The sequence below is a fragment of the Pelodiscus sinensis genome, chromosome 10 (genome assembly GCF_052426305.1).
Source record: "Pelodiscus sinensis isolate ZL-2025 chromosome 10, ASM5242630v1, whole genome shotgun sequence".
Lineage (NCBI taxonomy): Eukaryota > Metazoa > Chordata > Testudines > Trionychidae > Pelodiscus > Pelodiscus sinensis.
This window is the reverse complement of record NC_143061.1, coordinates 10,032,859-10,060,629: the sequence shown is the minus strand read 5'-3', so window position 1 is coordinate 10,060,629 and position 27,771 is coordinate 10,032,859. Positions and strand designations below refer to the sequence as shown.

General features: G+C 42.6%; 1 long non-coding RNA gene across 2 annotated transcripts in view; it reads left to right on the top strand.

Annotated features, from left to right (window-relative positions):
- The window catches only part of LOC142830803 (uncharacterized), a 163,502-nt gene extending 136,623 nt beyond the window's left edge, over nt 1–26,879 (top strand). For both annotated transcript variants that reach the window (XR_012906315.2, XR_012906316.2), the window contains 3 exons: nt 18,194–18,286; nt 19,441–19,585; nt 21,638–26,879. This is a non-coding gene — a long non-coding RNA (uncharacterized LOC142830803). The remainder of the gene's footprint in view (nt 1–18,193; nt 18,287–19,440; nt 19,586–21,637) is intronic.
- Nucleotides 26,880–27,771: the final 892 nt, after the last annotated feature.

Genomic DNA, 27,771 nt, shown 5'->3' with positions numbered 1-27,771 from the left:
CTGCTGACATAATGTGGGCGCCTTTGCATAAATTCTTGATTAATGGCGTCCCACTCGGTATTGGATAGAAAACGACATCTTAACACGTGTTTGAGATGGAAGTCTGATAGGGTTGTTTGGCTGGGAGGGGAGGAGGACACAACACGAGCACACGGGATTTTCCTGCCTGTGGGCCCGATCCTGCCAACACTTAGCGAATGCTCTTCCCCTACAGACCAGAAGGGCTAAACCCTACCCACGTGAGTCAGGATGTTTAGGGTCAGGCCCCTTCGCTTGCTGATTTGAAATAGACCTGGGGGCGCTTTTAAACCCCACATGGATTGACTGCGATGCAAACTTAGGCCCAACGTAGCACATGCTTCATAAACCTCCGTGCGCTAAGCCAGGCACCCAGAACAGCAAGAAACAGACTCGACCCTGGGATGGGACCATTTTGCCACGTCAGAAGCAAGCTCTTAAACGTGTCCTTTTGCCATTTCTTGGAATGATGGGTCCTTTTAAGCTCTTACAAATTGCAAAACTTGCGGAAGCCCCGAGAAATAATTAATGTATTAAAACAAGCAGCGAATTCCTCAGGAGGGACCTTATCAACTGCAACCACACGGGCTTCATCCCCTCCTCGTATGCTAATGCCCCCTGTGACGTCACCGGCGCCAGATTGAATGGGAATCAGTTATGAAATTATTAGTTTTAGCTTAAATAGGGCAATCTTGCCTTCTTGGAATTCCAGTTTGGGTTTCTGGAAGGGCTCTCTCCATACACACCACGAGGGAAAAAAATTGTTCTGACTCTCCAGTCAAATTAAAAGTAAATCAAAATGCACCCCTTCTTACTTGCTTTCAATTTCCAGAAGAAACAAATAGTCAGCTGAGGGCCTTTTGAAATGACAGTATCTTAATTTTTGATATTATAGACTTATTCCATTTGAAACAAGACACTCGGATTTTCTCGTGCCGATCAGGTAGGCCAGAGCTGCTTTTAACTTATTTGTTTATTAAGGATTTCAGCTAGGGCAATCCGATACCTCAAAACAGTGGAAAAATACACGTGGGTATTTGCACTTGCCAGCGACAGATAAAAACGTGCTGGGAGAAAAATAGCCCTTTCAGTTTAGAATAAAAAGTGTTCTGGGAATTTTTTTTTCTTTTTTGTTTAAATCGGGATACAAAAGATTGGAGAAGCCGTCTGTGATCTAAGAGATCTTTCGGAAATCAGTGTGTTTGATTTGATTTTAAATTGGTTTGAAATAATTATTTCAATCAGAATTATCACGGTTTCTAATCGCTGGAGTCACTGCATCAGTTGTTGACACCCACAGAATTAAATACTGGAAGCTAAAATCATGAGATTTTCTTTCTTTCTTCCAAATGCACCTGTGGATTTATAAGAAACAAAATTCACACCCCCAAACTTAAATCTCTTCATGACAGTGTTTCCTTCTCATAACTTTCTTCCTGGACAGATTCAGTGTTATCTCCCTGGCTTCTTTACACTTTTATTAAGTGTTCAGGTAGTAAATTCTTAAATCTTGCAGGGGGAGAGGGAAGCCAAAGGAATATTCTGCATTGTGATAAACTTGTTTGAAATGTTTAGGAACACTTTCATCTGTTTGGGTGGGTTTTTCCTTCCCTCTCACACAAGGCTGCTTTGCTTCCCAAATGATGAATAAATCTGTAGCTCTTTCCCCTGGGCGGATTATAAATCACCTGCTTTCTCGATTCACTTTCTGCTGCCCGTCCCAAAGTTTTCACCTCCTTTACGTCCTTGAGCTGCAGTCTGTGCGTTCGGGGAGAGAGGATAAACGTGTCGCAGTTGTGCCTAATGCTTAGTCGAGCGATTCCTTTCCCTTAAAAAGTTGGAACTGGCCGACAAGTCGGTTTTCTGAGGAATGAAATGAGTTGCAAGTATAAAGTATTATAAGATTTCCACCCCCCCCCCCCTTCCCTGACTGGCAATACTCATTTGGCGAGCGTGTGTGTATGTGTGTGTGTGTGTGTGTGTGTTGGTTTGAAAAGCAGGAAGAAATGTAATGAATTGAGTGCTGTCAGAGATGTCTTCTGTGTTGATGTGGTGAATGGCAGCAGCTCCCTGAGCCAGTGCAGGTGCAGTAGTGCTGGGGGAAGAAAAGAGGGGGGCTCTCTGTTCAGTGGAAAAAGCACATTCCCTACAATAGACCACACACTGCCAGCCAGCATGGCATCAGCTCACACTTTCATACTTTTCCCCCCTTTCCCCAGTCCCGAGTTCACAAAGTGGCTATACAGTAGCGCTAGCGAGGTTCTCTTGTCATGAACCTTTGGGACTCCTGACCAACATTTGAATCTGCTGGGCTTTCTGTGCGGGTTTTAATCACCGGTTTAAAAAGTGTCCCCCTTTTATTGCCAGGCAGCTCATTCCGAGCCTCAGTTGCATCAAACTCGATGAATAAAACCGGTTTCCCAGAGCTGCTAATAGGGAAAGATTTTTTTTTAATCAGAATACAAGAGGATGGAGGAATGACACCCTTCTAAATGGATGTGAGATGGTCTAATCCTATACACGAACTCCTTTTAATCCCGTTTAGAGATAACCTGTCTCCTTTTTTGTGTGTTAATAAATTATCTTTATGCAAAGATAAAAAAAGTTTTCACTTCTGCTAACCCGGCACGGGCTGGTTTTTCCGGTTGGGTTTTTGTTTTGTTTTGGACGAGCTGCATATAAGAAGCTAGACAGTGGCATTTGGTTACTCCAATATTGTTCCGAATATTTTTTAAAAAAAATAAGAGCAAACTCTTCAGCCCCCGGTTCCGATCGCTTTTGTTCCCTCTCCTATTACATATAAATTAGCCCTCCAATCGAGGGCAAGTCAATGAGAAGGTATTTCATAGCATCCCTGGGAACTCAGAGCAGTCCTTACTCGTGTCGCTTCCGCTACTCCTGCAAGAAGTAGATTAGACCCTTTTGGATGTACTTGCTGATGCATTGCGCGGAGGAAAATTGCTCTGTGTTTGCTTATACAAAATCATGTAACTGTAAAACTTTTTTAAAAAAGAAATCGTGGTAACAAATAGCATCAGCTTCTGAAGCCCTCTGCAAAGCCATTCCTTGCCTGAATACAGTTAAACTGGGGATGTGACAGCTAACCAGATATTACTGAGTTCTAAGTAAGCCAGGTTTTTTTCCTTCTCTCTTCCCCCTCCTTTTCTCCACCCCCAAACTGATAACAAAACGTATTTGCAATAAATTGCCGGAGGGGAGGGGGAATCAGATTCTAATAAGTGACTTATTTGTTTTTTGGGGGGGTCAGATCTTGTCATCCTTATCGCAAGGGGATAGATCTTGTGTAAATGTCACAGGAAAGGGAGTGGAGATATTTTAAAAATAGATTAATGAGCGTATCCCAGTGTGGTTTGGGTTTTTGGATCCCTGGCTGCTTTCCGAAGCACCCGCTGACATATGCTTTATTTACCGCCAGCAAGTTGAAGAGCGCTTTAGACCATCAACTTTACCCAACCGTGGCTGTTAAAAAGTGCTCGATTTGCGTTGGGGCGCCATTATTTTTCCGGATTAGGTATGCGTATGGTGTCAAATGCAATCTGCCACCAGGACGTGCAAACTACGGCTACTCCAAGATCCTGGCTTCCCGTCTATAGTTTTCCACTTTCATTCCCCCTAGTGCTACTTGATAGCCTTTGTGTCCAATTGATACACACCCATAATTAATCCTTCTTATTAACGCTTACATTCTGTACCCATGGGGCAAGTCAAACCTATTTAGATTACCTTGGTTGGTTGCACAAATTTAAGTGGGAAACGAGTTATAAACCTAATAACTGCCTTAATAAAAATAATTATTTGATTAGGGAAGAGTAAATTTGCCAGAGTGGAAGGATGCGTCTGGATTTACATTTTGGTTGCATTTGGGCTCCTGGTTTGAAAACAAAGGTCTTTTAAAGTCATTGCAGTTCTTAAAGAAACCCATTGAGTCAGGCTTCACACAACTCAGGGTAGTATGTGTCCCTGTGATATTACTTAGAAGGATGAATTAATTCATAAAGCAGTTGTAAACTGGGAATCAATATGAGATGTGGGTGCCTTTGAATTAATTGGAAACAATCAACACAGGAGACCATTAATCACACACGGTCTTCCCTCTCTTGCTTTTTGTTATTTTTAGTCTCAAGCTTCTGCGCGTCTTTCAAGTGTATTTGTGCTGCCGGTTTTACAAGGAAAAGTGAGGATGCAACAGTAACCCTCGCGTTGTCCCCCCCTATACTTTTAACGATAGCACATTGTTTGATTACTAATTCGAGTTAATATGATCTTTATGGCAACATAACAGTGGATAATTGGCCCTTTTTCTGAACAACAATGTAAATCACAATCGCTTTATTATTTAATAACGTCAAACGCTTCGTTGGATTGGCCCCGACAGAGACGACCTTTTCTTTCCAGGCAGTGTTGTTGAGAAAGAACAATGCAGACCTAATTGTGGAGATTTCAGAAGTTGGCTCCTGTAAATGAACAGCTTAGATATGGAAGTTCCAGCAGATGTCTGCACTTTCCCCTGTGACAAACCTTATAACCCCCTCTCTCTCCCCCTCCCCCCGACTTATTGAAGATTTTTTTGTTCTCACATCCTAGCAACAACCTAAATCTTCCAGAAGTAAATACACCCCTTTCCCTGGGTTGCTAGACAGCGCTTTAGGTGGCAGAATGACCAGAGAAGCAGAAGCATGCACACCAAACCAATGCCTGGCCCAAGATGCTCTACAATTCTGCCCCAGTGGTCAGTGGTCTCTCTCCTGCCAGCCCTGGGTTTTCGGAGTTTCCTGCTTTGTGTTTAATATTGCTTTGCTGATCAAGAAGGAAACGTGCACTCCAGCCTCGGGGAAGATTTGTTCTGTACCAGTTCGGAGACTTTGCGCGTTACCCGTGACATTATTTTGTAAATGCCAGGAAACCTGCCAGACCGCCTGTGACGTCTCCAGTTGCGGCGCAGAGGCCGGGGCCCCGCGTAGCCCTGTCCTGTGTTCATTTCTCTTACCTGTTACCTTTCGGACGACTGGCCGAGTCCGAATGTTTTCTTTTCTGACGCTCGCAGAGTCGGTGCAGAAGTCACAGAGGCCCCCAAAGACGCGCTATTAACATTCCGAACTCAAGAACCTCGCCCCCCCCCCCAAAGGCGGTACCTATAAACCAGGCCACTGGGTTCCCACCGCCCTAAGGGGATCGCTCTAAGTACACACCAGGGGCTGGGTTTGGAAACTTATTCTGCTAAGCTCTGCAGAAAAACCAAATGGGCCCCCGCTTCTCTTTGCAGGACAAGCAGGTGGGAAAGGGGGCCGATTCTGTGATTCTTGGACACCGCACGGCGAGCCTCGCTCCTCTTACCATTAGGACCCTAGGCTCCCCTCCACTTGCTGCTGTTAAACCGCATACCCAGCGCTTTTCTGGGTGTGTTCCTTTCTACTTGGTACCTGTGCGGGAACAGCCACTTGGGGGGACAGATAGCTCCCCCCGACCCCGCCACCCCTTGAAATGTAATTCCACCGGCCATCGTTTATTTGGAAAACTTTCCCCCCGACAGGAGTTGGCAGCAGGATGATCCTCTGCCTAGCCCCGGTCTTTCACCCCAAGCTCTAAACAATGCGAGCTTTGATGCGCTATTGAGTTCAGTCAGCAGGAGATTAAGGGTGATGCATGGCATTCTTCCTCGCAGGGCACCACATCCCAGGGTGTACGGAGATAGAGCAAAGATACGGAATCCAGAATCTTTCGCCTCCTTTTGTTTGCACATTTTGACAGAGCGAGCAACCAGAAGAACTGTAGCTAAATCCTCTTACGCATCAGCACCGTATGGACACTTTAAAACAATTTAGCACCATGCGTTTCCCTCTCCCTCTCCTGCCTACCCTGGGGAGCAGTCACCTGGTTAGCTTCTCACATGGTAGCTAGGAAGGGTTCCCAAACAGGTGCTAATTCCCCTGCATTTTGTTTTTTCCAACAACTACCAGCTTGGAAGCAAAACTGAGCCAGCCCCAGCAAACCGGGAGCTGGATACCTTTCAAATACAATCGTGACAGTTATCTAAAGTGCTCTCCTTTCCTCACCCTTGCCACCAGGTTTCCTCACAGTTTGAAGTATCAGAAAAGTCAGGGGGGAAAAACCAAAGATAGAAGCACCCACTCAGAGTCCCTGGAACTAAAGTTCCAGATTCATAGTGCCTTCCAGCTCGCCTTTAACGCGATCCCTAAAGGCACTTCCCATCTTGTCTTTACTCCCCCACCCCTACCCCAAGGTGAACATTCGGGGGGTTTAAAATAATCATCTGCCCTGGTTTTTGTTTTGTTTCAAAAATCTGCTTTCCTCACTTGGCCACATCTGGGGGAGGTGTTGCTAGTTTTGGATTAGGTCGAGCACAGGCAGTAGAGTTCAAAATTAAAAATAGATTTTTGCAGAGCAAAGTGCCGCGTGTTCTGGGTGATTGTTTTGTTTTGTTTTTAAATGTGTTCTGATAGCGCAAAGCGACTTTAACTTGTAAACAGCCGCTGAGGTCCCTGCGCGCATGCAAATGGTTAATAGCCCAGTAACCACTGTGAGACTGTACAGAGGCTGCTAAAACTAATGATCAGTTTACCAGGGCACACACAAGACTGCATACTCCTTGAAATCTGAAATCTTTTTTTTTTCTGTAGTGGGTGCTCTGTGCATTGGGTTTGTTTATTTCAGACGTAGACGATCCAGGGTTGTGGGGTAGCGGAAGGGGACGCCTGGGCTGCCACTCCCTCTCCATAATGAGCTCATTTCCATATTTGCGCCTCCCGCAACTGTGAGAAAATCCTGCAGGACATTGGACGTTCCGATACGTCCTACGCTGCCTGGTCGCCCCGGATACACCGTGTGCCTTGAGCGCGGAGGGAAGCTAGCCGGTCTACTGATAGGGTCTGGGGTATTAAATGTGCGTCTCTTGGCATCTCGCAGGCTTTGGTCGTTTTAATGCCCCTGAATCCATTATTTTCCATGCACTTCTTTTCTCTCTTTTTCACTCTCTCTTACACACACACACACACACACACACACACACACACACACACACACACACACACACACACACTGTTCCTCAGTGTGATTTTCCTTCTTTCCCATCTCTCCCTACTCCCCGTTTCTCCCGAGTCAAAGTGCAGCTCACAAGTTGAAAGACAACAACGCCGCACACTAGCCCAAAGTGAGCGAGACGCTGCTGCGACCCATACATGGACTCGATTTGCCATAATGTGAGAGTCACACACGCGCATGGCCCATGCCCAGGAGACGTTTCAATCTTTCAGCAGATTCCCCTATTTCCAAGAGTTCTGTAGGATGCCTGAAAGTGCCTAGGAATAGTTCGGGGGAGGGTGGAGGGGGGATTTTTTAACATACTTATCAATAACAAGATGTATAAATATCAAAGTGAAGTAGCCCGAGTCAGTCTTTCTAGAAGCAAGGAGGAAGCTTAAGCAGCTTTCTCTAATGGTGATTTGTAGCTCTGTAAGGGGCACGGATAGCAAATACCCTGCAGGTGCATGTTGTAACACTGCCATCCGGACTTTAATGTAGATTACTCTCCAACTCGTTTGATCGGCCCTTTGAAACCCTTTACAATTGCCTGTGACGAACCGCCGGTCTCAGTTTTTTTCTTTCTTTGAATAATGCCTGAAGGGTAAGTCCTCGGGGCTTTTAAAGATCTCCAGTACATTAAAAAAATGTAGCGCTTGGGCATATGTCTGTCAACTAGGCGCTGTTAACAGGCATCTATTCAACTATTGATCATCTAATACCTACCAACTCGACTCAGGGGAAAAACTTAAGCTTCCTAAGGAACTCCTAGTATTTATATAGTTTTCGGGGGCGACAGGGGGACATATTGGTTAATATTTCCATAGACAAAGAGGGCCCCATATCTGGAATATACCTCGTGGATGACTGTACAGAGTAACGTGTAGGGATGATCTTTGTGCGTGAGCAATGACTCACACTCGCTCGTTGTGTGCCAAATACTGAAATCCTTACTCAGACAAAACTCCCTCTGAACTTAGGATAAGCCGTGAGTGAAAGTCCAGTGGGCTGGGCGGATGCATGAATAAACTATATATTGGCAGGATAATGCAGAAGGACAGCTATTAAAACAAGTTCTGTAAGGCATAGGCGCAAACTCCCTACTGCCTATAAACACAAACATAGAATGTGGCTTTCCTGCCCACCTCAAATAGCAAGAATGCTAAAAAAAGAAAGAAAAGTAAGAGCATCCAGAGAGAGCCTAAGCAATCCTGCCCATATTTCCATTCCCCGCTTTAGAAAAAGCGACTCCTTGAATATTTACTTAATACTATTAACAATTTTAAAATAATTACTTGAACTCTTGGCACTTACACTTGGCACAAGCGGCGCTTTGTTTCTATCAAATACACTTGGATGTTCAATCCCTCCCTATCAAACCAGGGATTTGAATTAAAGGCCCATTTGGGACACTTGAGACTACAAAGGGTTACACATAAATAAATGCCACATTTGCCTATTGCAAAAGTTTTCTCTGTCCTTTCTCAGTCGCAACAGGGGAGGAAAAAGCCCTCGTTTATTATCTAGCGCTGGCTAGGAACAGCCCCTCCAGAATGTGCCCTTAGCTTTGGCCGGCAGAAGAGGGGCTTTTTTTCCCCCTCAACAGCAGCCCCCTTTGTTCTCCCGATCCCTTTCCCAATTTCAAGCTTCACTTGCACATCCCAAGTTTGTTTGTTAATGACGCTATTACCATCTGGCTCGCCCTACTTTCCAAAAGATATAAATCTCCCCAGTTTCATTGCCCACAGTATCATCTAAGTGCCACCATAGCCAGAAGAAAAATATGCTTTCAAGGCTGCAGATTCTCTTGCACGGAATAATGCCCCAGCCGGGCTCGCCTCTTCAGTATTTCTAGGTTACATACGTTGGTGGGTCCGATTCGGGGAGGGAAGCCGAGGGCTGGGTTTGATGGAATGTCTCCAGATGGAATTCACCTTACAGCTATATTTGGACCGGAGGGGGGGGGGGAAGAATTGATTTCCTCCATCCACTTAAATGAACCTCTCTTGCTCATCCCAGCCCCCTCCCCCCCTCCCCCCCCCCCGTCTTTAGTAAAGAGTCTGAAGACATCTGGCCACTTTGGAACCGTTATTTTCCTCCAGGAGATGGACACGAATCTGCGCGCTCCAGAGGCAAAATGGGCTGCCTTTAGGAGATTCCTGGGGTCAAACTGGCCAGTGTGGGACCCCCTCCACTCCCTCCCTCACCAGCCTCCGGGTTCAATGGACAGTGTGTGTGTGCTCGCGTCTTCCTTCTAACAGGCGTTGTGCAGAACGGAGGAAAGTTTAGGCTCCGAGTCCTCAGTGCAAAGCGATTGCAGATTTGTCTCCTTTTTTCCCAGCAATAAAGGGCGGGGGAGTGGGGTGGGCTGGGTTGGTTTGTGTATAGGCTCTACAATGAGTCTATTTATTCACTGCCTCCAGCTTGAGCAGAGCGCATAGGAAAGGGGGAGCCACTCAGCCTTCCAAACGCGTGGGCTTTGGTGGAACAAAGTCCCCACTGGCAGATTTCAGCGTTTCATTTGCCCTTCTGCGGGAATCGCCTGCAAAGACGCCCACACCTGCCCATCCTCTCTATCTTCCCCCCAAGTCTTCCCCACCCGTCCCCCCGCCAGGCTGTAAACTCTGATACTCTTCCGTGAAACCGTCGGAGGAGTAAAACCTGTCTCATTGCCTGGCTTGGCTATTGGCAAGGTTTGGCGGGGGAAAAAAACCTTCCCATGAAAATTAAAAAAAAAAATCTCGTCCAATAGCGGAGAAGCCGCTCTTTTAACACGTGAAAGAACCCCGAGGATTTTTCGAGTGATCTAATTGTTATAAATAATTACCGATGAAAAGAAATCTCACTTATTATGCACTTCTAATAGTGTGACTGCATTAGAGAGAAAAGGGGCCAAAACAGTGATTAATTAATATCACACTGGCGTAGCTGTTTTCTAGCAAAAGGCCTCTTTCTCCCCTCCCACCCTCTTTGCCCAAGCAGAGAGTTAGTTATCTACCCTGCTTAGAGTCATGCTTAGCCAGTAAAGGGATCTTGTTTATAAATGTATAGGAGGACCTTTCCTTTGTGAACGCTCTAAAGTTGATATGGACAAATTGCAGAGGTATACAATTTAAGTAGATGCACTTTTAATCACCGATCATTAAAATGGTTATGTTAAATATACTCAATTACATGCATGACTTCACCCTCACAGTACTTTCTATTCTCCCAGCTGCTCACGTATTCCTTAACTATAGCCCGCAGAAGAAACTCGATTATGCTGAATCCATACATTTCTATGGATTTCATCAGCCTAATTAATGCTTCAGTGTGGTCCCTGTATCTGAATGGGTCCCTTTTGCTATTACTTCGGTACGGAGGCAGTGCTGGTATGCAGAAGGACTTTCTTTCAAATATACCCATGGGGGTCACTCTAGGACTCTAATGGCAAAGGTAGCAAGTGTTAAATAGCAGGCACATGCAGCGAAAAAGAAACCAACGGTGAGGTGCCTGCAAAAGGGACACTGATACCGTAGCTATGACCAACAGGTCAGTGATGAGAATTGACACGGTTAAAGAGGAGAAGGTGGATGGAAAGCACCCACAAACTGCAGGTCGCTTCTATAAAACCCAACACACCCGTCCATGAGAACACAAGCTACTGATCCGGAGGCAAATGAAAGTTGCAAACAAGATTTTAAAGCTGCTGGTTAAATACGGGCAGCGCCATTGGGAAGCCCTATTTAAAAAAAAGATTTTTTCGAGTGGCTCGTCTTTACTTTTAATTTAATCCGAGTCAAAACGTGAGACAGTCTGAAAACTCTCTAGTCTGAAAACTAGATATGGCCAAAAGTGAGCTGCAATGTGGATGGGAAAGTGGGAGTAGATTCGATACCGCGCCCTGGCTGTATAAATGTGCCACTGCTAAATCTGGGTGTAGTTTCTAAGTTTAGTGTGACAAAGAAATACAGAGACACGTCTCTCTTCGGAGTGGATTTTCACTCCTTCTCTCTCCGAAGAAGCTATTAAAAAGTTGGATTTATGACAATTTCTAATCTGCACAAAAAGTCCAGGATACTCTTTGCATTTTAGCTTTTGCTTCGTTATCTGGGGGAACTAACTAGTACATGGCTGATGCTGTCTATATATTGTTCAAGATTTTATATACGTACATTATTGAACATTAAATACATGGATAGCTTTGGGTCACATTCACAGACACCTGTTGGGTAGAAGACCTCCCGTAAGACTTCCTGACCGATGGGGTGGGGAGAAAATAAAGATAGTTTCTTACCTCTTGGTGAATTATCTACCAATAGACTGATGAAACAAAGACCTTTCCCCCATTCCTCCTAGTCTTGCCATATTGTACACTGCAGACAATTGTCCTAACTTTGCATTAGTGCCTCGCTGTAGACAGTTTTCCTTCTTGAAGTGGATAGAGCAGTAAAGATTTCAGATCTATAACCAAATTATAACGTAGGAACTTTATGCTTGTCATGCTAATTTAATGACTTTTATAGTAAGTGTATACTTTCTGTCTTTGAAATTAGCTCTTCAAAACGCTTTGTGTAATGACAGACACTAGACATAAGAGACAAATGCACAAGCAATGGTGGGATAATAATCCGGCAAACACACTGTGCCATTTAACTGGAAAATGGAGAAGCAAGTACATTACACCTCAGGACAAATGTGAATCCCTCTCCTGTTCAAACGCCCTGGATCCAGTCTGACCTGGATATAAGGAATTATCAAAATATCTGCTCGGGAAAGGATTTTAAAAAAAGATAGATATGGGGCTTCTGTTATTCCTCTCCAGCTCATCTGAGAAAGTGGGTTTTGCCCACTAAAGCTCATGAGACTCTCTCTCTCTCTCTCTCTCTCTCTCTCTCTCTCTCTCTCTCTCTCTGTGTATATATATAGTCTCTGAGGTGCCACAGGACTACTCGCTGTTTTTTAAATAGATGGTATTTCATACAAACAAATAATCTAATGCTTTCTGGGGGGCTGGGTTTTTTTGTGTGGGGGGATCAAGTACATACAGTAGCAAGTTGGAGCAGCTGTGTGGTTATTTCATATACGCAATGACTTGCTCCATTTCCAACGATATAACTGCATCTATTCATCTTGTTTTGCATGCATATGCCTCTGTGTATACAGATATTCGGGACCCTGGACGCATTTTGTTTTGCTCCTTTATTGTGAGTTGTCCAGAATTCGGTCCAAGAGATGCTCTTGATAACAGAGAGGGACAAGCCAAAGCTATAGGTGTATTGCAGTCTGGGGAGCTCACTCATTGCCTATAATTGTAAATAAGGTAAGTTCACACGACGATCGAGTAACGAGAGAACAAGAGGCCTATTTTAATCAGGTGGTTATCTTTCCTTGATGGAGATCAGAGCTCCATCACTCCTGGCCTTGTCACTGTGTCCCCCCTGCTGGAAATGACAGCTCCTTCAGAAATAAGTCACTTGGTCCCTGGATGGGATTTCACCTCTTTTGCACTACACATGTACCAATTGTCATTTTACTGCTACAGCGAATCGTCTAAATTATATAAGCGTATAAACTCGGCCTCATTAAATCTCCCTTTTGGACAGCTTGAGAGTTGGAGAGTATATTACTGTAAGCCAGAGGAGACTTAAATTGTATCCAAAGGGGGATTGAAACAGAGTGGTACTTCAGCATACTCCCTGTGTCAGCAACAGTGGTCTGATTTTTCCTGTAGAGTGTTATAATATTACGCACGCAAAGTTTCCTCGTGTCAGATCAGACGATCTGAATTCTATTTCTTGATTCAGCCTACGGGTCCCATTGTGGCGGGGACAAAAATAAAATAAAGATATGATCAAATACTGTGGTCTGACCAAAAAGAAGTGTATCGCTCCTCGGAGAGAGCTTCCTAATTTGAAGTTAAACGCCTTTATGTCTGAACACACGATCTGAGTTACTTTCTTGTGTACTTCTATGTAGGTACATGGGTGTATGTACATAAGTCAGTGTTGGTGTATATAGACAGTGAGCTATGGAGAACAGTTAGCCAATAGTCTAGAATGTACAGTTCCTACAGTTCCATGCTTCGACCAAGAGCCAATTAAAAATCTCAGTTTCAGTGGGAAAATCTTTGCCTACAAAGGTCTGCTTCTGTCATAAATTTATCTTCAAATATTGGTGCAGTTCAGTATTGAGATACGAGGAGATAGGGTCGGTGAACACCGAGCGTTAACTATGAATCACACGGACCTTTTACCCCAGGCTAACTAGACCATTATTTCAGCGAAGTAACCTTACACCAGTTCTGAAATATTTTCTACCTGGTCTGTAATCTAGCATGTTACGATTATCTGTCTGTGTCACATTAAAATACACTGATATGCATGGGCGAATTAACATATTCTCCCTATCTAATGACACTAACAGCTAAGGGCTCAGAAGGTGAGTGCGTTATATGGGAATATGTTACATATCAGCAGGCCTATACAAAGTCTGCCGAAGTTGGCTTTGAAAGGAGGTTTGGGTTTGCATCATGTTCAAAGTTTTGAAGGATCCGGGGAGAGTCGGTGATTTAACCAGATGTCCTCCAGATTGTATTACTGGCCCTAGAGGGACTTGTACTTTTGTCTCCCTCACGATTTTTCTTTTTAATTCAGTGGTTGGGCAGGGGGAAGGGTTGCTGAAGATGGGCAAAAGGCGCTGCCATACATGCCTGCTGACAGGGCTTTGGGGTTGTTTGGGGTGTCATCGCTGTTTAAACCTCGCTGCTCTGGGCCGCACCTGATTTTGATTTGGCTCCAAAAGTTTGGGAATGGCTGTTTTCCAGCGAAATAACGGCAGCAAGCACAATGGGCAGGAAGGGCTTTGTGAAACGGAGAGATGTCTGTGTGCGCGAGAGAATGCAGGGGGGTGATGGCAAACTGGCATTTCTGGTCATTCAAGCCCCTCGCTATTGGTTTGCACCAGTGGGCAGCCACCATCTCTCTGTTTAGATCTTCTTCACCGAGCCCTAGACGCCCAGACAGCACGTTCCCAAACTTTGAAATGCCAAATCACGTTATTTCTGTGGCGAGAGGCTGCGTTAGGATCTGTGACAGCTGAGTTTTCCCTATCGATTATGTGACATTGCCGTTCATTTACACAGCTCAAAAGCTCCCAGGCATGGGGAGCCTCCGGTTTTAAAAAACAACAACCCCTCCCCAAAACAAAGCAAAACAACCCCCCCAACAATCCCTCCCAAAACTCTCACAGAAAGTGAATCAACTTTGTGTGCAGGCTTTAAACGGATAGAGCAGACCTTAATTCATTGAGACAGAGAGAGGAGGCTACAGAGCGAGTTCCGATTTCACACTGTCCTTTTATACAACTTTAGAAATTACAACACTGAAAATCTAGGGGAGATTAAGGGCTGAAATTTTAATTAGGAATATAATGGGTTAGGTTGCTATAGCTCTGTAAAACTTCCAAGGCAAACAACTCTCTCGGTCAATGCATTTATTGTGTGTGTGTATGTAACAGAATCTCTCTCTCTCTCTCTCTCTCTCAACTATCTATATGGTGTTTTATATAACGTATACATACTATATATTATAGGCAATAATATATACTATATATAATGTACATGTAGAACATGGACTATTAGTTAATGTGTATGGGAGCCGGATATAAGAATTAAACTGATTCCAGTTAAATTAATTAGTGCAAACCTGAAATTGTGGGACCCAAATACAAACGGGGTGAGCCGGGGGGGGGGGGGAAGCAGGCCACATGAGACGGCCTGGCCTGCATATGGTCCTTTAACTGGGGACTCTTCCCACAGAAAAGACAAGCTCTCAGTCCGTGGCTGCCCCCTCCCCTTGTCCTCGCAGAGGTTTCATTACGTGCTGTTAGTGCCTGAAAACAATAAAGGATGTCGAACTGGGCTTTTATTGATTATTTGTCACCCTGTATTTGTCAGTTTCAATAACTTTTCCTGAAGTTTTATTTACGGGCACTTGAGCTTTCGGATTAGGCCAACTCTGAGGCTTGCACTGAGAGGTAATTATCCGCTGGCCTGCTTCCCTGGAGTCAGAGCCGGGCAGCCAGAAAGAAAAGAGCACGAATGTATAGAAGCATTAATCTGTGCTCCGTCATCCCAAAGCTGTGACCATTCCAATCAATAGGGGAGAGCTTCCAATGGCTCGGACCCTGACTTGGGCCGTGTGGATGTTCTCCTCCCCCCTCCGGAGATGAGTTGGCTTCTTCCCCCAGCAGTTTAGTTAATTTCACTTTCCGCCTATTCGCACATAGGGGTGCTTCCAAGACTGAAGCATGTTATTTTGATGGGATCCAGCGTGGTGCTGCTCTTTGGCTGGAATAGCTAGTTCTATAGGGGTTCAGAGTATGTGTGTGTGAGAGAGCGCCCTATAGGTGTTTTCAGTGGGTGCAGGGACGGGGGGAGGCGGAGGTGTGAGGTCTGTAGACGTTCAAAACTATTTTAAAGGTTCGAGAAATCGACTCCGAAGAGGATGTTTCCAATCGGAAAACCAGCTTCTCGTCAATGTCGTTTGAATTTCCCAATCAGTCACATCAATAAATTGAATTAAAAGTTGAATGAAAATATTATAGTGAAAGTAAAATGGGGGTGGGGTGATTTAAAATCAACCTTTCAAAAATCCCATTTTCTCTTTCCGGAATGATATATAGTCCTGCGAAATTGCAGCTATTATGTATGCTTACAACGTTTTTAAAAAATCACTTGATTATCTAGGTGGAAAGCAACGCTCAGGAGGGAACGAACTATGCAAGAGATGTCGCTGGGAAAGGCCTCAGACAAACGATTGGACGGATTCTCCGGTGACGCTACCCAATAACACCTGCAACTTGTGTGTAGATCCCTTGTCAGAACCAGGGAAGGAAAAGGAGAATTGACCCTAAGTCTCTTGACGTCTTGAGAATCTACTGCACCCCCCACGCGTCCACCTCCTTTTGTTGTGGACTAGCTTATCTAGCACCATCCAGATCCCAGCCAGAGCGAGAATGTAACGTGCAGTATGGCAGCTACAAAGTTTATGATGAACAGAGAGGACACTTCTTGCACTCCTGAAATCCTCCCCAGTGATCGAAAAAGCGAGCGAGAGAGAGAGAGATCCATTACAAGATCCTCTCAGAGCTATTTTAGGCAACTTAAAGTCTTTAAAGTGGGCAAACTTTTTATGGAAATGAGAAGAGGAGAGAAAGAGGGAGAGAGGGAGAGAGACTTATCTTTGGCCATTTCCCTTCTCCAATAACTTCCCCGTTTCTCCCATGCGATGCAGGCTGTTGCATACATCGTAAAGCTGTACTAATTTGTAACCACACTAAAGGCAAGCGAGCATAATAGTGCTTTGGGCTGGCACGGTGCCTATCTCGTACAGTATACCGTGTGATGTACTGTATTTCATACCCCTGCAAGCGAAGAGACAAGCGAACACAGAGTGCCCTGTTACCCAAGATTTAATTACAGCGGAGTGCATTCTCCATGCTGATTAGGAGACAAATCAATCGGGGGCTTATTTGCCACAAAGCACCAATAAAAACAATTTATTAGAGCAATAATCTGAGTCCCAAACGGTCTAAATATCATTGTTGCAATAGCATGGAGGGATTTAAATTGAAAAAAAAAATGTCACACGCGCGATCAGAAGCCTCGCTCTCTGACTCGCTGTGAGAGGTTAGCTGCTTCCCAGAGGGTTGTTGGCTTGTTTGGGAGCCTTATTAAAAACTCTTTTGGGTTCCACAATTTCAGGTTCGTCTGTCTTGGGTTCTGAACGACCTACAATAATAAAAAAAAAAGGCTCTGCAGTCAGGAAGTGGCTGTGCCCCGAGACAAAGGTACAGTGCAGCTACCCACTTGGGTTTAAAGATTTTCCTTATTCTATGTGAAATTCCTGGAAAAGGGGAGGCCATACAAGAGGGCCCCAAGCCATAGACCGAGATAAATGGCTTGTTGTAATATAGTTAGCAAAACATAATCCAAACGATAGAAGACTCTATACTGGGGCTGGGGAAAGACATACATTCCCCTGCCTGGAAAGCTATTGAGCCTAAAGTCAGGGCACAGAGATTTTTGAGGGAGTTGGGTGGGAGGAATATGGGAGCTAGAAATCCCATGACCTTCCACCCTACAAATAACAGGTCTCCCTTATTCTCTTGATTAACTCCTACAGGCTGCAAAATGTTCAGTGAAATCAGTGAGATTCTGGGCTGCAAGGAAAGCAGGACTCTTGGCAGAGATCAAGCAAAACTGCAGAGTCCCCAATAGTTTAAAGTTGGTGACTCAGGAGTCTCTGGCCTTGCTTATTGCCTTCTGTAAGACAGTCATCTCTGTACTAAGCCAGCCAGGCCCTCATTTCCTGCCTTCATATTCAATGCTCTGCCAAACACAAGGTCTTCTAATAAGGCTGCCAGGGGTGCCAGGCTGTGGGAAGGACAATCAGTGTTTATCACCAGGGAATGAGTTGGCATCATAGTCTACTCTGAATCACCAACCTGGCTAGCCCTGGGCATGACTTCATACATCATGCTAACTAATTGAAAGCCATATGTTTACATGTAGAGTGCTCGTCAGCAGGAATGTAAAAAAAGGAAAAGATTAAAAAACAAAAACAACCCAAAAAACAGCCCTCTAGTTCCCTCCCTTCTTCTCACTAGCCAATTAATCAATCAGTTGATTGTTACATTGTAACAGGCACTACAAACAAAACCTAGCATAAGCCCCCCCCCTGCACATCTATAATAAGAAACAAGACAAATCAATTAATCAAGAACTGATATTTTCCATAGCATGTGCCTAGAAAGGAAGCTTGAGGTGTTGTTTTCATTATTAATTTAAATTACCTGACTCTCTTACAATTTTTGTAAAAATATATTTTATAGTGTTGTAAGCATGTGGCTATTTTAAAGCAGCTGAATCGGGTTATGAGAGGAAGAAAGGGGATTTGATTAAAATAGTGCTTTACATTTCTTGTATTTACTTTAAAAAAAATATAAGTTACCACTCAGTTGTCTGTTCCCTTCCCTCCAGTGGAGATGGAAAAACGAAACTGGGACAAGACATTTAGTTTGTTATATAACACTCTCTTGCTTTTCTTTTCTTCCTTTTTTTTTAAACTCACAGAATCCAAAGGATATCCTGATGTCGAGGAAGCCTCTTCAGCTTTATACCCAGTGTCTTATCACCCATCAGAGATGGAAGGGGACAGTAAAATGAGTATGTAACAGCTGGAAAGCAACAATTTGAATATTAATATTTTAACTTTCTTCAAACCACAACAAAAATACTTCTAAGCCAGGTGTCAGACAAAATATTAAACTTGCAATCATTAAACATGTTTAACAGTACTCCAGAAATGAGTAATTCATGACAAAGTAAAAATGCTTAAAAAACAATGAATGGTCCTTAGAGACTAACAAAAATATAGATAGTATTATGAGCTTTGGTGGGCACAGCCCACTCCTTCAAAGTAAGAATTCTGATTGAAAGTTTACCACCAAAAGCCCTTAAGTAGGATTTTACTACAGCTATGTGATAAACTATAACATAGTTTACCCATTATTTGCTCCCTTCAGTAAACTTCCATGTCTGGTATTCATGTCTGAGCCATATATTTACATAAAAGCTTCATATACAATGTGATATTGCACAGAAAATGGAGAAATATCCATATTTTTCTTGCTGTTTTATAAAGAACATACTTGGTTTGTTGTTTGTTTAGTGTCTTCTCTGACCTTTCAGTACATCACATTTAAAGCATTTTCCCACAACACCAAGACATGTTGCTCACCTGGTAAATTTTTAATTGAGAAATGGTTCTTGTGAAAGACATGTTAAATAAATAACATTAACGCTGTCTGACAACTTCTCTGAGCACTCGCTAAGTAATATTTCATTATATATTAAATGGATCACTTGTTTTCCTTTTAAGAGACTAAAACAATGCATTGTTTAATAGTCAGTAATATTTTAATCGAATAATTGGTTTTCAAAAGAAATAGCAGCCAAAGAGACTACATTCCTCTGCTGATCATTTTCTCAGTCTGTTCTGACATAAGTGAGAAATATTGGTAAGTTCAAGACAGGTATAAAAAGGAAAACAAATGTTATGCTTCCACACTAAACCTTTGGGGATTCATTTGTGACATACTGGCTTTGGAAATGCTGCTCCTTTGATATATTGAACATTACTTTTAATCACACTAAAACTTTATTTAGTTCAACTGCTTTTTTGATGGGTTTGAGCGTAACAACTAATGCTAAAGTGATCCAGGAAAGAAGCAAATAATTAAAACATTTATATGGTTGATTCTTGATAGACATCTCTTCAAGGTAGGTTTTAACATTTTTTTTCTTAATTTTTTTTTCAGTAAGAAGGATAAGCTTGGAGCGCCCAGTCACCGTGGTAACTGCCAGAAAAATTCTCCTGAAGTTTGAAGAGGTCAGCTAACAGGGTCAACAACTCTGGCTTCTTTCTGAGCTGGGCCTGGCAGGCCCCATCCTGCAGTTGGAATGGTAGGCCAGGCCTAGCCCTGGGAGGTGGGCCATTCCAGCTCTGATATAAATTTTTTGAGTCAGTTCACGGCCTGGACTCTCCAGGTGGCCTCCAAAATCGATTGTGACCTTGTGACCCTGTCTAACGGAGGCATAGCATCCAACCTAAGTAAGGATTTAGCCAGGAATGACAGCTTTCCACTGAGTGTTATTGGGGACAGTACAAACAATTTTGGAAGCAAGGAGGTAGGTATGAGGAGTAGAGATCATTAAAAGCATATTAAAAAACATTTTTTTAAAACCCTCGTTGATGAAAAGTTTTTATTAGGGTTAAGTACTTCTGTAATAAACCTTTCAGCAAAGGCCTTTTCCCCCACCCCAATGCTATTTTATATTAAATATTCTGAGTGTTAACATGTGAAAAATAGGCCCTTTGTATGTTCCAAACCAAACCTAGTATTTCCTCTGCATCTGGATTTCAAATATGTAAATAAGGCTGACTGATTAATAGCCAAATAGGCACTGTCTATCAAGGCTGGATATTTTCTTGATACCACAGAAACAGCAGGTTGTTTATTTAAGGAAGTAACTTCTTTAATATGGACAGCCTTTTTAGGTTCAAAATAATCTAAAGAGATGTAATTTTTTACTTAAGGAAGGAAATTAAGTAACATGCAAAATAGCTTGGCTGTGTCCATTGTCGTTCTGTAAAACAAATAGCCACACCACAAATTTGGTTATATATGAATTCTAACGATGCTTCGCTCGTACCTATACACAAGAAGAAATGTTTTTAAGATTGTAAGAAATGCAGAATATTCTTGGGGCTTTTGCAGTGCAGAGGTAACAGAGTATATACTCCCGAGCTTCTTAGCATGTCGATTTTTGTTGTGGGTTCCTACTGAGATTGTCCTGTTTCATTACTGTTTTAAGGATCCCATTCTGCACCCTTTACTCACTTGAGCAATCCTTATTCATCTTAGTAAGTGGGGTTACATGGATTAGGAAATTACAGTTCCTAAGCCGAACACTGTTCTTTAACTTTCACATGTGACCTTAAAACCGCTGTGAGGAAAGCAAATTGTGTAATTCTTTGGTCCTGTTCCTAGAAAAAAATAAGTAAATGCACCCCAGCAGGAATCCCTTTCCCCCCCAAAAAAATATCCTTGTTATGTCTAGTAAATAAGAGCTAGATTCCGATATCCCTGCTCACATTCAGCTAGTACCTTAACCCTTGAGTGGCCCCACTGAAGCCACATTGGAGATGCCAAAAGAGTGAGACATTAAACACAAGTAAGAGTGGCAGAATCTGACCCAAAGGCTCAGGTCTGAGGCTGGTTCTCACAGCAAACCGTGCTTTCCTCTGCCAATGTTCCCCTTGGTTACTGTGACTCGGATTCCGCTGCCTTTACTCACGCTGGATCTGCAAATAGTCCCATTGAAATCAGTGGAATGTTTGTGTAGTAAGATATGGCATCAAGTTCAAGAATCTGGCCCAGTGAAGCTTTATGTGGAGCAGGGTGAATAAAGGTGGTATATTGGGGCTCCAAATAGTTTAGGGCCTAATCCTGTTGAAGGCAGCAGTAATGTTCTCATAGTTCTCCAAGGGTGTGTCTAGACTACATGCCTCCTTCGACGGAGGCATGTAGATTAGCCAGATCGGAAGAGGGAAATGAAGCCGCGATTAAAATAATCGCGGCTTCATTTAAATTTAAATGGCTGCCCCGATCTGCCGATCAGCTGTTTGTCGGCAGATCGGGGGAGTCTGGACGCGATGCCCCGACAAAGAAGCCTTTCTTCATCGACACAGGTAAACCTGGTTTCACGAGGCATACCTGTGTCGATGAAGAAAGGCTTCTTTGTCGGGGCATCGCGTCCAGACTCCCCCGATCTGCCGACAAACAGCTGATCGGCAGATCGGGGCAGCCATTTAAATTTAAATGAAGCCGCGATTATTTTAATCGCGGCTTCATTTCCCTCTTCCGATCTGGCTAATCTACATGCCTCCGTCGAAGGAGGCATGTAGTCTAGACACACCCCAAGAGAATACTAACCACACATTTTTTTAAACAGGGCTATTGCAAAAACAAGTTATTGACATGAGAAGGCTGGCTTACTTCAGAGGGACTCCTCATGGGAATAAGACTGGCAGACTCTGGATCCTTTTCTTCAATGAAGACTAGTGCCTTTGCTTGGTTTACAGAAAACAGATTTAAAAATGAGAACTATGAGACATTTTCCCTGTCCCATCTGGTCAGCACACCAGCTGCTACTAAGACATTCTGCATGGTGGAGAATGTAAGTATTTCTCTGGCGCACAGATCAAAATTCTCTCAACTCCTGCCCCAGTCTTGCCACGAAGAATAGGCAAAAAAAAAAAAAAAAATCGGCACAGGAAATAAATCGGTCTCAGAGGGGTAGCCATGTTAGTCTGTAACTTTAAAAACAATGAGTAGTTCTGTGGGACCTTAGAAACTGATAAAAATATATAAATTCATGAGCGTTTATGGGTAAAGCCTACTTCCTCAGATGAATTGGAGTGGAAATAACAGAAACCAAGGACTACTTGTTTTTTAAGAAAATAAGTGAATCCTAACATCTTTGGTTCTCTGCACTTTTACTTGCATTTTAGGATAACCTGGAAATTTTGAAGCTTCAGGGGGTAGCTGAGTTAGTCTGTACAGGATAAACTTAAAACACAACAAATATTCTGGTAGCACTTTATAGACTAACAAAACATTTTGTTAAAACAAAATAGTTTTGGGGTCTGATTATTGTCGTCTGCTCACTTCATGCAGTCGCTTGCACCTGAGCAAAGTGGATATATAATGCACAGATGCAAATGACAACATAGGAAGTGAAGAAAAAGCCCTTGATCTTTTCTTATAGATTCAGCCATCATGTATACAAATAGATTGTCTCCAACCAAACATTACGAGCCACAAAGGTGAGAATTTTAACCTCCTTCATGCCATGTACTTCAGTGCAATGTGAATGTTGAAGCAAAATGCATCCATTGCAATAGTTTAGTAAGCAGGGACTATTCCTTGACACTTTATTTAATTAAAAAAGCAAAAGAATTACTTGCACAAACTGGCTAAATGAAAAGTTAAGGAGGAACAGCCAACCCTCCCTTCCCCCCGGGAGACAAGGGAGGTGAGGAGATAACTTTCATTGGACCAACTTCTGTTGGTGAAAGAGACAAGCTTTTTCATCTGCAGGAGAGCTCTGTGCAGAACAAAAGCTGGTCTCTTTCAGCAAGAGAAGTGGGTCTAGTGAATGATCACTGAAGAACCTGGGACTAACACTGCTATAGCCCCTCTGCAAAATCACCAAGCACAGGACTGACATTTCATCGTAGCCTTTAGTGTGGGCTGGTAAAGAGCTGTGCCCCCCGGGAGAACCACTAGAGGCAGCATGCAGCCCACAGGTCTGCAGCTGCGCTCAGGGAAGCCTCATGGAAGGGGTGCCACAGTCCCTTGTCCTCTGTACTTCCCGGATGCCTTTGGAGCATGCTGGGCTGTTGACAGAATTGCTGAGTCCCTGAACAAGATTCCGGGGCACTCAAGCAGAAGGCGCAGGGCTGGGGGCTGGCCTCCCCTAGCCAGCTCTTCAGTGCTGCCCAGGCGGTAATTTAAAGTGCCCAGGGCTATGGCCCCTGCTGTGGTAGCAGCAGCAGTGGCTTGGCGCCCTGGGCCCTTTTAAACCCGGAGGCAGCTGCTCCTTTTGCCCCCTCCTGTTGGCAGCCCTGGGGTCATGGCTGGCCAGCTCTGCTGACTAGCATGTATAGCGTGTGCAGAGCCGTGGTCCCCACCTGCTCCCTGCCCTTCCCCGCCTCATTTTGAAGAGAAGTAACCAGTAGTGTCCCCCAGAGATCCATACTGGTGCTAGTCCTATTCAACATATTCATAAATGATCTGGAAAAATGGATCAACAGGGAAGTAGCAAAATTTGCAGATGATACAAAGCTACTGAAGACAGCAGACTGCGAAGAGCTACCAAAAGATCTCACAGAATTGGGTAACTGGGCAACAAAATGCTGATGAATTGCAAAGTAATGCACATTGGGAAACATAATCCCAACTATACATATAAAGTGAAGGAGTCCAAATTAGCTGTTACCACTCAAGGGAGAGATCTTGGAGTCACTGTGGATAGTTCTCTGAAAACATCCACTCAATGTGCAGTGGCAGTCAAAAAAGCAAGCTGAGTGTTGGGAATCATTAATAAAAGGATAAATAATACGACAGAAAATATCATATTGCCTCTATATAAATCCATGGTACAACAGCATCTTGGATATTGCATGCAGATGTTGTTGCCCCATCTCAAAAAGGATGCATAAGAATTGGAAAAGATTCAGAAAAGGGCTACAATAATGCTTAGGGATATTGAAAGGTTTCCATATGAGGAGAGACTAATAAGACTGGGACTTTTCATCTTGAAAAACAGATGACTGAGAGGGGATATGATACTAGTCTATAAAATCATGACTGGAGTGGAGAAAGTAAAAAAAAAAAAAAAAAAAGAAGTGTTAGTTACTCCTCATAACGTAAGAACTAGGGGGACACCAAATGAAATGAATAGGCAGCAAGTTTAAAACAAACAAAAATAAGTATTTTTTTCACGCAACGCACAGTGAACCTGTAGAACTCCTTGCCGGAGGATGTTGTGAAGGCTAACATATAACAGCATTCAAAAAAGAACTAGAGAAGTCCGTGGAGGATAGGTACAGCCATGGCTATTAGTAAGGATGGGCAGGGATTCACCCCCATGCTCTGGTTGATTCTAACCTTTGTCAGAAGCTGGGAACGGGTGGCAAAGGAGGATCACTTGTACCTGGCATTGGCCACTGTTGGAAGATAGTATACCGGGCTACCAGGACCATTGGTCTGACTCTGTGTGGCTGTTCTTACAGGCTCTATCATGGATTGTATCAGGTGATGGCATCCACATCGGAGCTACAGTTCAGGCTGGCCCTTCTGCAGGTGCTCCAAAATGTGGGAGGTTCATTACTCCTCCCTACCTACTGAGCTACATTTAAGAACCTGCCATTATCTAGCCCAGCACCAGGAAACACAGAAGTTAAGGTTCCAAAGTGCAACGTTAACTTGGCTAACTTTCACATGTGAAAGTATTTTCTATTTCTGTTTGTGATTAGCTGTGGAGTTTAATCTTTTATTTATGCCCTCAAAAGTATGCCAGGGAGTAGTCAGTATATAATATGACCCAGCAGACACAGCCCTTGAAACATTAACTTCTGTTTTTCTTGATTATTTGTGATAAAGCTGTGTATCCTGATGATGCATTAATCTAGTTTATTGCTTATAAAATTATAAAGGATATATACTCTGCAGTTGGTTGGAAAGTTTCAGTCAAAGAGGACGTATCATATAATCTTAGCCCTCTTTTGAAATATACAAAGCTTCTGTATGCTGTTTTCCCATTATATTAAATCCCAATTAAAAGCAAATCTTTACAATCCCCATTAAAATGTAAGAGAAGTAAATTATGCTTTGGGCATACAAAATGGAAGTGTAAATTATTTTAGATATATAAAAGTTGTACTTGACTTGAGGTTAGAGGTAGTTTAATTACAGGCTTTAAAAAAAAGTGCTGTTAATTAAGAGAGCCAGTGTTTTTCCCCCTCCCTTTGATTTACCTCCAGATCAACTATATTCAATACCCCTTTTCTGGCATTCACAGCCACATATGTGGGTTGACAGGATCTTACAGGCATTTCCATCTTCCCAGCCTGATATTTTTTTCTCCGTTGTAGCACAAACGCCTCAGTGTGCCATTGTTTCAAATCTTTCTGTGCTTCTTCTCCCACCCTGAAGCATTTCCCAGGCCCATAGTTCTTCATTATAGTTTTTCAAAACAATCATAGAAATACTGATTGCCATAAGAATTGATGTGAGCCAATGATTAGATTAGAAAGTGGAGGGTCAAGAGGCATGTTCCTCATTCTGCCTTTGATTTCCTGTTTGATCTTGAGTTTGGCCTTAGGCAAGTTACTTAACTTGTCTGTGACTCAGTTTTCATATGTGTAAAATGGGAATAATAATGCTCGCCTTTTTATAAAGTGCTTTGAGATTGTTGAATAAAAGGTGCTATGTAAGAAAAGTCACTGTCATTGTTATTTTGTTAAAACTAAATCTGTCTCCCCTCTACCTTGTTTTAGTTCCTGAGACATATCGTTAGTCTTTTAGGATTAGGACACCACTTCCTCCATAGAGATATTGTCATCTGGATTTTTTGTTACCCTTGTATTCATATAATATAAGGCCGTGCTGATATTCTCCTCCCCCATCACACCAGCTTTATTAAAATAAAACTACAAAGAGATTGATGATGCATGTTCCCAAGAGCCCAATAACCTTTGTATATACCAAGCCCTGTGCTACTTTTATAATGATAGCTAGCAAGCCAATACACTTCCAACTGGTGTATTTATTTTCCTACTAATCAAATTGTTGGTTGGCAATTTCTCTTGCTGTTTAGTTGCTCTTGCACAGTCTTGTAGTTTCTAGTTATGTAACACATCTCATTTTGCGAATATGTGAATTTAACAGCTGTCATTGTCAACAGAGGTTGTGTGTGTGTGTGTGTGTATTTTCTGGCAAGCTGGCATTACTCATCAGTCTCATGGTAGTTTTGTTTGAAAAATGCTTGTGTTAGAAAAAGTGGATTTATCAGCTCAGCACTGTATGGTGCTAGCATGCAGCACAACAAAAGACAAGTACTCATTTCAGTAGTGCTTGCAGCATTTCATGGGGCCCCCAAATAGGCTGAACAAGGTTTCTCTGGCAGCTAAAACCAAATACACTGGGAAACTGTCAAAGCGGTAGTGTCACTGCCTAGAAAATCGATTCTAAATCCTTTCATAATTTGCTGCTGCTTTGCATTTTTAAAAAGATGGTTTTATTAAGAAAGTCAATGTCTAGAAAAAAGAGGCACACAACAATTTCAGTTACTCTTACAAGTGATTTTTCTTTTAATCTCTTGATGCTCAGATTAAATGATGAAGCTGTCTTTTGGAGAGTGGATTGTCATAAAAGAAAGAATAAAATACTAGCAGTTCTTTTAAATAGTATTATTTCAAGAGAATTATACTGCTTTTTCTTTGGGAGATCCTGTTTCCACCTTTATACATTTTAAACTGTTTGTTCATTATAAAATGATTTGTTATAGCTACAAGTAATTTCTTTTGCAACTGGTATTTTAGTTCATAAACATAATAAGAAAACTATAATCTCTTAACTGAAAGTCTCACTGGTGGGTCAGACTAAAGAAACTTTCTCTTATGTTTCAAATAAATTGGATTATTACAATTTAATTTTATATGTTTATATATTTATTTTAATATTTTAATATTGTTTATTTTCTGCTTTGCTCTCTATTTGGACCCTGGAAATAGCCTAATGAATTTCAATTTCTTATCATGATTTTTAGTCAATTTAATTTTCAGGGTCTTCTAAATAAGCACAATGCTACAGAATATGCGATACAAACATTAAAGTGGAATATTTACTTAAAGAAAATGTTTTCCTTTGGATTTAAAAGAGAAATAACTGCAATTAATCTTACATTTTACAAAAGCTTCAGTTTTACAAAATGCAAGTTTTGGACTAACTTTCATCTTCCATTCTCCCTTAGAAAACCTTATATATAGAAGCACAATCAATTTACTACTCTATCTATGCTTCAGGTGTTCAGGTAAAAGTCAAAGTAGCAAAAACTTTTTAGGGGCTTAGGAATCAGTGCTAAAAAATATTCATATTTTAAAAAATGGCATCCTATTTAATCCCATCAAATTATAAACATTCATCTTAACTCTGATCCACATAAATGTGTGTGCAGACATGCACACAGTTTTGAATGCACAACTGATAAATGCATACACCGATGTCTTTCTAGATAATTACTTATTTTGTATACGTAATTGTCAATGTGCGATCCTACACACAAGTTACGGCTGCTTCTTTGTGGGTGTGCTGGGCATAGGCAGGTAAAGTCTAATCTTATCTTCTGGTACTTGCATGAAAGAAGCAACCATAATATAACTGATTGTAGGAAATAGCTGGACAGTCCAGTCTCAAAGGTACTCAGAGTCAGGAATATGAGATGCCTTCTGCCTGTTGATGGAGGGTCAGAGTGAGGGCAGCCGGCTTCAGCAGTGTTAGTGGGCATGCTCAGTACAATCC